Source organism: Cuculus canorus, chromosome 13, assembly GCF_017976375.1.
Source record: "Cuculus canorus isolate bCucCan1 chromosome 13, bCucCan1.pri, whole genome shotgun sequence".
Lineage (NCBI taxonomy): Eukaryota > Metazoa > Chordata > Aves > Cuculiformes > Cuculidae > Cuculus > Cuculus canorus.
This window is the reverse complement of record NC_071413.1, coordinates 17,772,131-17,783,310: the sequence shown is the minus strand read 5'-3', so window position 1 is coordinate 17,783,310 and position 11,180 is coordinate 17,772,131.

Here is an 11,180-nt window from a genome sequence, read left to right as displayed (position 1 = left end):
TTGGGGTGCTCATAAGATGTATTGCGTCCTGGTGAGCGAGAAAACACCAACTCTCACAGGATTCTCTAATACAGAATATGGCAGTGGAGGTCTAAGCTTTTGACTGAAGATATCTGATAGACTGAAGATGCTGTGGCTGGTTTTACACAAGTAAGAAGAAACAAAGATTCCTTTTTAAGCTCCCTAAATAATACAGATGAGCTTCGGAAATGAAAGCCATGGCTCACACGCAGTTCTCTTTCTCTGTCACCCACAAAACCCTTGTTCTGGGCTACACCAGGAACTCCCCCTTAGCTTTGATTCACATTTACTTTTACCAGTGCATAACCTTGCTGCCTCTCCATTGTTCGTTACTGTCCAGATATCTCACTTTGACAGTGAACACAAGGAATCCTGTTTAAAATTGTTCCACTTTCAAAAAACCCTGCTACTTTCATCACTTACTCAGCATCAGCTCTTGCACAAATATGGGATTTATATCAGCAAGAGCATTGGAACTAAAACTACTGCAAAGGCATAGCACATTTCTTATAGTTATGCCCCTCATTTTGCTAGTTAGTCACATATTTAATGGTAGCAGGGATCTCTTCAGAATTGGCTTTGCTTATTTTGCTTTGTGCAAGATACTGCATGATCATTATTCAGGGTTGTAAATAATTCCTAATTACATCTCAAGGGGTCCATTTTGCCTACCTAATTCTTGAAGAAACTGCTCTCTTCTGTTTATACAAGCTTGGGCCATATATTTAAGCCGTGATGGTGCAAACATTTACCTGCGCAGGAACATCTCCTAATGGGACTGCTCCCATTTTTGCATGCCTTACCTGTGCAAGAAGGGGGAACGAAGGTATGGGTATGAGGGTTTCTATCTTTTACAAATAAACGGAGCCAAAAAATGATTTTGCTTTGGGCGCATAATACTCACAATCAAGAACATGTGGTTAATGAACAAAAGCCTTTTACTTTTTCCCTTTAACTCGGGCTGTCACTATTTTCATGTTTATTTGCCAGATGCATCCCAGCTGCTAATTAAGCTTGAACGAATTAAGGTGAATTGAATCTTGCCTGAGCATCTGCTGTTGTCCTATTAGCATGGCAGGCAATGAAAGGAAGATGATGCCATATCTTTAAAAAGGCCATTTATACTTAGAATTACTTCATGCAATATGCTAATAGAGAAATTTTTTCTCATTACAAATACTGTGTAAGTATCAGTGAAATGTGTTATTGAGTATGCCAGTGAGTTGGCCTGAGTTATAATTCTAGTAGTTTTCTGCGTAGTTTCTCATAATATGCAAAATCAGGACTAGTTTTAAATGATATTGAAAGATGAAGACAGAGCCAAGTATCTACAAGCCGGGTGCCTTGATCAGGACTGGCAAAGGTGTTGCTTCAGTTCCTCTGTTTTTAGCAAATCTCCTAACAAATTAAAAACACAAGGTAGCGCCAGGCAGTACCCGTGGGGCCTCCTTTCCTGGAGAAAAGGAATGTTTTTTGCAGCACCTGTGTCAAACCTGTCCCCTGCGTGGATGTTCAAATGGGAGGCAGAAAGAGGTGTCTGACTCGGTCTGCCTGCGCCAACCACACAGTTACTGCTCTAAAGAGCTTAGGAGTCAGAGTTCCTGTAAAGCTGCTGTTAATATAGTATTAAAAAAAAAAAAGAACACAATCTTAGAGATAGTTATGAAAGGGAAGCAAAAAGTAAGTCATTTTGATCCTGGAGACACTTTTAGGTTATTTTAGATGCAAAGAAAATCTCTTCATAAAAGAAATATAAAAATGATTAAAACTCTGTGCCTTGAGAAGGTGCAGAGTTTGCTTTTACACAATTTGCAGTAAGTCTTTAAAGTGATAAAATCTTGAATATTAGATGTGCATCCCTTAGGGCTTTCATTTCATTTTTATACTGAAAAAAGGCTAATACAAGTTCATAGTAATCAAAAATGGTGATAATTGCCACCACTAAAATCCTCTGTAAAAAGTTTGTGCTGCCTTACAGAAAAGTAAGTGAAAATTAACCAAAGCTGGTCCAAGTTAATAAATTTACTTATTGCACAAGAGACAGTTGGAAAGTGAAGTTTATAAATGTAAATGTCCAGAAGTTAGAAATACAGTTCCTCAGCTGTAAGCATGATAAATTCAAACTCTGTAAATGGTGTATTGTGGCAATTAAACCTAAGAATGCACAATGGTAAAACTGCTGAAATACTGTTTCTTGCTCCACGCCTTCCCATAGGAATAAACTGTTGGAGGAAAATCTAACGGACTTTACATCCAATAATGAATGTTCTTTTGCTTAAAGACAAATGAGAGTTGTAGTAGCATTTCCTGACTAAAGATGATTAAGTATTAATGCTCATTGGGCTAAAGAACAAAACAAGAGCTGTTGATCCAAAATTGGACAAATGTATTTGTTTTATCATGCCTACCTGAATTTTGCCAGTTCTTAATGGTAAACTCAGCACCACGAGAAGAGCAGTTAATGATGAGACTCTGGAGATCTTAATGATGCTTGGCTTGTCGTGAGCATTACCTGAAACAAATTTAAGTACTAGGATAAATTAATCTTCATCACTAAATTCCATCTAAGCAAAATAAACTCAAGGAAATGTCTCGAATATGCACAGTGAAGGAATCTTAAATATAGACTGCAGGACTTAAATAATTCACCTATCCCTGAATAAAATCTGAATATTCCATCAAATCTGAATCCTCCATTTATTTCCCACTAGATGAAATACAGTAAAAAGCCAATTGTTTTTCCTCTTCATGAGTGTATCCTGAATTGAAATAAGCATGAAAAAGAATATCAAGTGGAAAATTATTCTCATTTTTTGTTGAGGCAAAGTTCATGAACTCTTTTTCATAATTTATTTTAAAAGTATCCGGAACGAATCTGACCCTCTTCGACTAAGCTGGGCAGCATTCCTGAAGAAGCCATCAGGGTCCTTTCTTGGGACCATTTGTGTTGAACCACACAAATGACAAAGCCAAGAGCAGCAAGACATCAGTGTGACAATCAGGAGAGAAACAACAGTGGGAGAATCAGAGGACTAGTTGCAAATGAGCAACACAGAATGCATTTTGGATGTTAAGTTTCAAATGTTAAGCTATTCATTAATACATGAATAATTCATAATTCACACTTCATAACTATGATGAATTGTAATTACACATAAAATGGAAAGTGTGGGAAAGAGATAACAATTGATATTGAAGAGATAACAATTGATATTGAGTTGATGAGAGATGAGAAATATTCAACATCTCCTTCCTTACTGAGCAGCTAATCTCTAAATTATAACTCTTTTGTGGCTTTCTCACAAACAAAGCACATTTTCCTCTTACACTTCAACATTTTAATGAGAAGATGTAGACTCTTCATACTTGCCTTCTTTATGGACCAGTCCTGGTTAAAAGAAGGCAGCGTTTTTGTATGAAATCAAAGCTAGAAAAGAAAGAATTTAAATTCACAATAGAAAAAAAAGACATTGTTATTGTAGAAGCTTTATTGTCAGATGAAAGAAAGAAGATAGGACAGTGTAGGAGAGGAAAAACCTTGTGCAGTTAAATGTGTATATATGGAATCATATCAGGGCAAAGATGCCCAGGAGATCTGTTCAAGGGAGATCTAGAAAATAGAGATATTTATTGAGGAATGAGTAAGAGCTAGGAAATCTACGGAGAAATCTGCATGAGATTTCAATCAGTTAAGAACAAATTGTCATTCTCCCTTTTAGAGTAACAGAATACAGGAGGGGATGTCTTAGCCCCCTGCCAAGGTAAAGCTAGACCGAAAGCACACCTAACTTGCCAAACTCATTCTAGAAGTCTGCAGCAATGCAGTATTTACCACCTCAGCCAATTGCAGAGCTTAACTGCCCTTAGCATAAGCCTAACTTAAGCTTTACTCCAAATGGAAAATTTCACAGATAATTTATTTTTTTCCCAAGAGTTATACATGACATCTCAGAAAATACGTGTAACTGGCTAGGTACGGCATCCAAAATAGACTAAACACATAGCTAAAAAGAGCAGCCACTATGGATGGCTAAGGCATGCAGAAGGTAGTCCTGGGAAAGGAGCATACAAGATCCCTTGACTCACGCTGTCCCTCATATCAGTCAGGAGAGGCTCATGGCTCCTCCGGCTTTTCCCGTAACAATTAATTGAAAAATAAAGATATAGTTCTTTACTGTTATTTCTCAATGACCTGAGTGTATTTTACTCTTAAATCCTCTGCCAGTTTTAATAATACATTTAGCACTTCCAGCCTTGTATCCAACTATTTTACTGTTTTGTGCCTAGGTTTAATGTTCTAAAAACAAGCAAACAGATACATTAAGTAATGTGAAGTGAGGGAAAGTTAAGACCAGCAGTAACTTGGAGGTACAAACACATTTATTCTACCATGTTTTTCAATGTCTTGAAGATTTATATTTCAGTAATCGGAGATGGATGGGATTTGGGACTTACGCGTTCAACACTCGAGTCATTCACTGACCCACTTTGCGGAGCAGCTGCTTACAGTCACCTGTAAAACAGGACAATAACATTCTTTAGCATATTCTGAGACCTAATAAAAGATAATAAAACATTTTGATACCCTTCGATGAAGGATGACATATTAAGGTGACGAATGACTCTTAAATACCATCCCCAATTCCGAGACTCTAGGCAGCTCTCTAGTCTCATCATTCATTCAGCAATGGGATTTTAATGTGTCTGCTTCTTGGTTAACTCCGGGGAAATCTCTGCTCGGCACTTCCACTGCCGCTATGCTGAAGTCCTTTGTCAGACCGCTTTCATCCCTTGTGACAGCTGGACTGGCGAGGTTGTGACTCACTGGGCCAGCCCGGCTTGTGCTGCGAACCGAAGGGCCAGCGTGAACCTCCCAGTGGCATCACTGAGAGCTCATTTGTCAAATGTTGTCTTTGCTGGAGCTATCAATCTTTGCTGGACAGAAGACACAGCAAGCGACTGAGAGGGAAGAGAATCACTTCATGGGCTCTCCTTTCTAATCCATGTCCCGTCAGGTTGGACCTGGGTAAAGATACCAAACAGGAGGCTTTCCATCCACGTATGCACTGGGTTGCACAACTGCAATTGAGTTTAGTTTACTTGAGAGTTCTTTTTTCCTTATCTTTCCTAAAGGCTGGGCCCTAAGTCAATGTTGTGTTTGTTTTTCCTTGAAGCTGGCCTTCAGTGTAGTCCAAGTTGCAGTTTAGTCTAAGAAACACATGCGTGGCTTAGAGATGGAAAAAATAAAAATCTTCATCACCACGATTGCCAAAGATGTTTTCACGGTGGTTTAGTTATGCCTAAAGGCATTCTTTTGAATGCCCATCTGTGTTGCGCAGATCCAAAGAGTTAATACCAATATGTTGCCTCTCAGGAGTTTCCCAAACTGGTCCAAGCTGGTGGTCTTCATTGAATATTAAATAGATTTTAAATGGCTGCTCAGGTAGAAGCGTCGGTGAGGAGAAAGGTATTAGTTCGAAACATCATTTCCCATCAGCATCCCCCAGTGATCAATATTCCATTGTTACCCTGCTTCTGCTTTTGAACGTGTGGATTTTGCAGATGGGTGAAAAAAGAAAGGGAGCAATCAGCAGTCCTGGAGCAATCTGCTGAGTGGCTCTGCAGGTAAAATTGTTAATTGACGTCTTTACAAATAATTTCATCTAAAAAGGAAGGTCTATGGCCATTTTGTTACTTAACTAATAATAACATCTTGGAAAACAATGAAACAGATATTTCCAAATCACAGAAGTCATTACTTTTTGTGTTAACATTCAGCAAATAAAATGTTATTGATCTCTATATCAGTAAATAACTAAAAGCCAATAACAATCAAATATATATATGAGCATGAATAGGCATTTTATTTAGACATGAGATGTTTTTATTTCATTTCTCCTACTTAAATTTCAGTGTATCTGTGAATATGTCAAGATGACAGAATCTCATTTAAAAGCTGTGAAGACAGCTGACAGAAAGTGCATTAAAAATTAGATTTTGAATTCGAAGAATGAAAGCTCTAAATCACTACAAGCATGTCTGGAGGACAAGATTGATACCAGATGCTATTTAGTACATGTTATTAACAAACCATTCAAGCCTTGAAGGGACCTTGTCACTACATAACTTCTGTCTATGTAAATAAGATTGAAGCAAGGATTTATATTGCTAGCGATATCGAGCATCCCGTACATCAAAGAAACAGGACAGAAAGTACTGCTCGAGTTAAAGAAAGTACTAGAGAATACTAAAATCTATGACTTTCTCCTGACTTTGCTCGCACACATAAATCACTCCACAGTGCCACACAAAATCTATCTCATGAAAGCACTGCCTTGCTGAACAAAAACAAACATCTACAGTTGTCTCTGTGCTAAGAAAGAAAGGGTTGCATTACCCAAACATTGTGTTATTACAAAGCAGACACACTAGTGCAGATTAAGTTAAATTTTAAACTGAAAATATATATGCACTGCAGGACCTGTCAAAGTCCTTTCTTCCCCTCTTTCAAAGATCTCTCTGTTCTGTCATGCTATTCGCTAATAATTGTGGTTTCAAACACTCAGTGCTTTGGGGAACATTATGATGGCAATCTAAGCAGCTAAATCCTGGTCTTCCCTGGCCTTCTGGGCCGTGACCCCTACTGACATATTCATTCATCATTAATTTGACACTCCTGCCTTTTCCTGTGTTCTCCCTAATTTATCAATACTGATTCTCCCTTGCCTTCTAGCACAGGCATTCCACTCACACTCACACACAAGTCACTTCGAAGGGGCTGCACGTATCACCAATGGATAATCACGTTTTATATAAATTCTACAAATATTTTCCCAGACTCATAATTTTTGAGACCGCAGGAACCACCAGCTGATCAGTCGGACCTTCTGTTTCAACGCTTCTGGTTGAGCTAAATAAGTTTTCAGACACATCCAAGACAGATCTTAAGACTGAGTGAGAAAGAACACACTGTAGCTCCACACAAATTCCCAAACACAGAGTTATCCACAGAGTGGCTGTTTTTTTCTTTGTTCTCTTGGCTTGATTTGTCTGACATAAAATTTTAAGCACCAAATAAATAAGTATTTGCTATAAAAACCTGAGGACTCCTGGTCATGAGATGATTTGAAAACAGAATTTTGATGGGTTGAGATTTGATCTTTACAGCCCTTTGTGATTTCTGTTTGTCTGAGATATTGCTTTCCTCGTGCTGATCTACAGCCATGGTAACTGCACTGAAACACCTGAGCTGCAATCCCACTCCAACAAGATGAAATGGCAGCTGGCAGGTCAATCTCTAGAAGAGAAAACTTGGGAACTTCCTAGCCCAGAAAAAAAGTGGTATTTATCTTTGTTCATTATCAGGATAACTTACTGGGGTTCTCTGGGTTCCATAAGTAGAATTGTGTCAGGAAAATGATGTGGTGGAGACTCCTGGAGGGGTTCAAAAAGCATGTTGATGTGGTGTTTCAGGACATGGTTTAGTAGGCACGGTGGGGCTGGGCTGATAGTTGGACTGGTTGATCTCAGAGGTCTTTTCCAACCTCGACGACTCCATGATTCTATGATTTTGAAGCCCATGAAACTGATGGAAATCTATGACAACAGATATTATGATTTCAGGCTATTTTGCCTTTTCCAGGTGACTTTTCACTTTGACAGTTCTCTGTCAGTAATCTGGTACACCAGAGCCACCCTGACTAGGCAAGTGGGAGCCTGTTTTGAAAAGAGCAGCAACAGAAAGACATGGATCATCTCGAGGACGTTTTCACTTCACGGCTGGGCTCAAGGGTCCAACCTTGACTTCTAATGGAGGTATTAGAAGGGAGTCTGCAAAAGCATCCTTAGTGAGGTGTACTCCTCCAAGCTCCTTGTGCTTTATAATGCTTTTATCTGGCCTATGTTCGTTATTGCTGGAAATATTCAGCATTTATCTGCCTCTCCACATGACAAATAAGGATACTGCTCTTTCATTGAAATTCAAACCTGCCAGAAACTCTGCCTGCTGTCTCTTTGATGAATCCAGCCCAGAGACTTTACCATAATGTGATGCCTATGATCTGGTCTTGGTGTAATTCCATAATGTCTCCCTTTCACAATTATTATTATTTAGCATCCTGCTGATCTGTCAATTCGGAATTACAATGTTACTGGATTTACACAAATTATTGAAATAAAGGGATTTATTCAGTGCTCTGTTAGAAAGGGTGCCAAAACACAGGAAACTAACTTTCCGCTGCAGATGTGTACATACACACGATGTCTTTTTCTGGTTGCTTTTTAAATTAATCACCTTCCCTTTGTAAGTCGATTCATTGGAATATTATCCCCTAACAGGAATATCACAGCCTCATCCCAGGCTTTACTGCAATCTGTATAAATGCCCTTGATTTGGACAACATCCAGCACATTGAAATTCTGCAATAAATTTCAAATGGCAGAATTTATTAGCCCTTCAAGTCCTCCTGAATTACTGAGATTGTGAAGCGCAGTCGTATTTGATGCAGTCAGCCCACGGGCTGTCCTCCTAGAGACCGCTGGTAACTGCTTTGAGGGGGAGAGGATATTCCTGTTCACTTTCCAAGTACCGAACCAATTCAGCTTCATTTTGCTACAGAAAGGGAGCTTTGCTTTGGTTTTTAGGACTGTCATAAAACAAAGATGATGTCTCTAGGAGCATTGCTTTTAGAAAACCTCAACCTCGGAATGCTCGTGCAGAAGTGCCTACTCCCCCCGGCTCGGGCTGCAAGGCTGCTTTTACAAAGGGACCAAGGGGCTAAAACTGCAGTCAGGTGTGGTCGGATTGCAGATTCCTTCTACTCTCATTGCCATTCCTTACACAGCACTGCTGGCTGGAGACAAAACAACACCCAAACTTTTTCTCCTCATCACCAGAGGTGAGCCTTGTCCTGAGTAATTCACACCCTGCCTCGTCCAGAGTAACTCACACATAGCTTTTTAGCGATGGAGCAGAAAGCAGCGTCTGTACACCAGCAGCTTAATAAAAAGCTGTCAGTTTGTAGCATTTCCTGGACTTTGGATCAGTACACACATGTCCTGCCTGGCTAAACTACTGTTGCAACGAACAGTGAATTTAAAGCATCAACTTATGAGCTTAGACCATCTCACAATTCATGCAAAAATTAGAATGGGTGAAATGAAAATACATAAACCCTCCCCTTAGTGACTGTTATTAAGCAGAGATTTACAACGGAAGCCCAATCATGTTAAGGTTGGGTGCACTTTTCAACTAGCAAACATTTCAGCCATTAAGTGATATATTTTACAACGTATTGAAAGATTGCTCTAATATAGCAATGATTATGTATCGCACTGACAAAGAATAAATGCCTTTTTGACATAAGAAGTACGTTCTGACCTTCTGAAATGAAAGTTTGATCTTTGAGTACTATGGTCTCGTGTTTACTGACAGCAGCTTCTTTGAGACGATAGTATGGTTATTATTATTTCCTGTAAAATAATGAGTATCTCATTGCTTGCAAAACTTTCCAAACAAAGATGAATCTAAATTACGTACCATCAACTTGAAACTGGCACACAGCCTTTTTGAGATGATAGGGGACAATTAAATCAGAGATAATGGAAGGAATAAACTAATCCAAGCACAAATCACTAGAGAAATTACTGAAGAAATGTAGCATACCAAAACAGGTGAGAATGAGCAAATAAATATTATAACTTCAATTAAAAAATAGAGTATTTAATGGACTGGAAAGGGATGTGGGAATTAATGTTGGCTGTTATATTTCAAACCACTGAGTTAAATCCATAATATCTGTTTGTGTTGCTATATTTTAAAGTGTGTGGTTGCCTGGAAGTCATCTTCTAGGAAACAACAACAGAAAGATGACATAGATGTCAGTATGACTAAAATAGTGCTACTTGCTGCCACTAGAATCTAATTGGAACCATCCTGTGCAGCCACTCATGTCAGGGAGAACACTTACGCATTTAGAACAGTAATAGTGGTTAAAACCATGCTGATCCTGGGAACAAAGCGGTTACACTGTGGACTTTGCACATGGGGAGGAATAAACAATGTCAGAAAACCTCACAGGTTTCTTCAGCACTTGGAACTCGAGGTGTTGGAAAGAGCTGCTAAGAACCCAACTGCATTTGTGAGGGGTCTTTGAGAAGAGGCAGGACTCTGGGCTTGCCCCTGCTGGGGCAGGCGGTGGCCACGGCGTGTCTCACGGTGGCCTGGCTGCCTGCGCTGCACCGCTTGCCTTGACATTATTTCAAGAACAACAAAATCTCTTTTCATCTAAACAAAAGAACCCGTGGAAACATTTGACTGGCAAAGGGACTTGCTCTACATCAAATTCAGAGGAGATACTCACTATCTGGCACGGGCGTGCTGCCTCACAGGTGGAGAAGAGATGACAGTATTTATTTTGTATCATTTATTCAGATTGCTAAAATATTCCCTAGGAGCACATCCTATGCACTGGGTGCCTTTTCCACCGCTTAAAGCGAAAACACAGCAATACAAAATAATTGCCTGTGCCTTCCCTCTTCAGGGCATCATTGAACAATGCTAATTCCCCCCCAAAGAATACAGCGCTGATCCCACTGGAGAGAAACAGCAAACACTGTGAGTTGTTGAATCTCAATTCCATATTTCGAAGGCATTTTGTAGCTTTCTAGTATGCTTAAATTTGAAGGCTATAAAGGATGCTTTTGTTTAAAATAGCCACATTTCCATTCTTTCTGAGGGTTCCATACGCTGATGGAATAGCCATGAAACTATTTTTCAGTGCCTCCATATATTGTGCAGTACTGATAATCTGAAGCTTTCTGTCTCTCATTTTTGAGTGTCTTGCAGACCTTACTGATTGTTCTTGAACGTTCAGGGTGCAGAAGCACTCGGCACTCATTTAACAACATAATGGAATATGTTCTGCCAGTGATGAGGAATTCAGCTATTATTTGAATACCACTTCTTTAAGACACCTGACGCGTATAAGGAGAGCAAACCTACTCAAAAAGAGAATAAACCCATTCAGGAAGAGATCATTTGGAACTGCATTTGCTCTAGTTTCCTTCTTTAGTAAAAGGAGGAAAAAAATGTCACCTCTCACCAGGGAAAGCCTTCAGAGCACAGGAGTTTTCCTTAGATTTATGTTGCATTTACACTA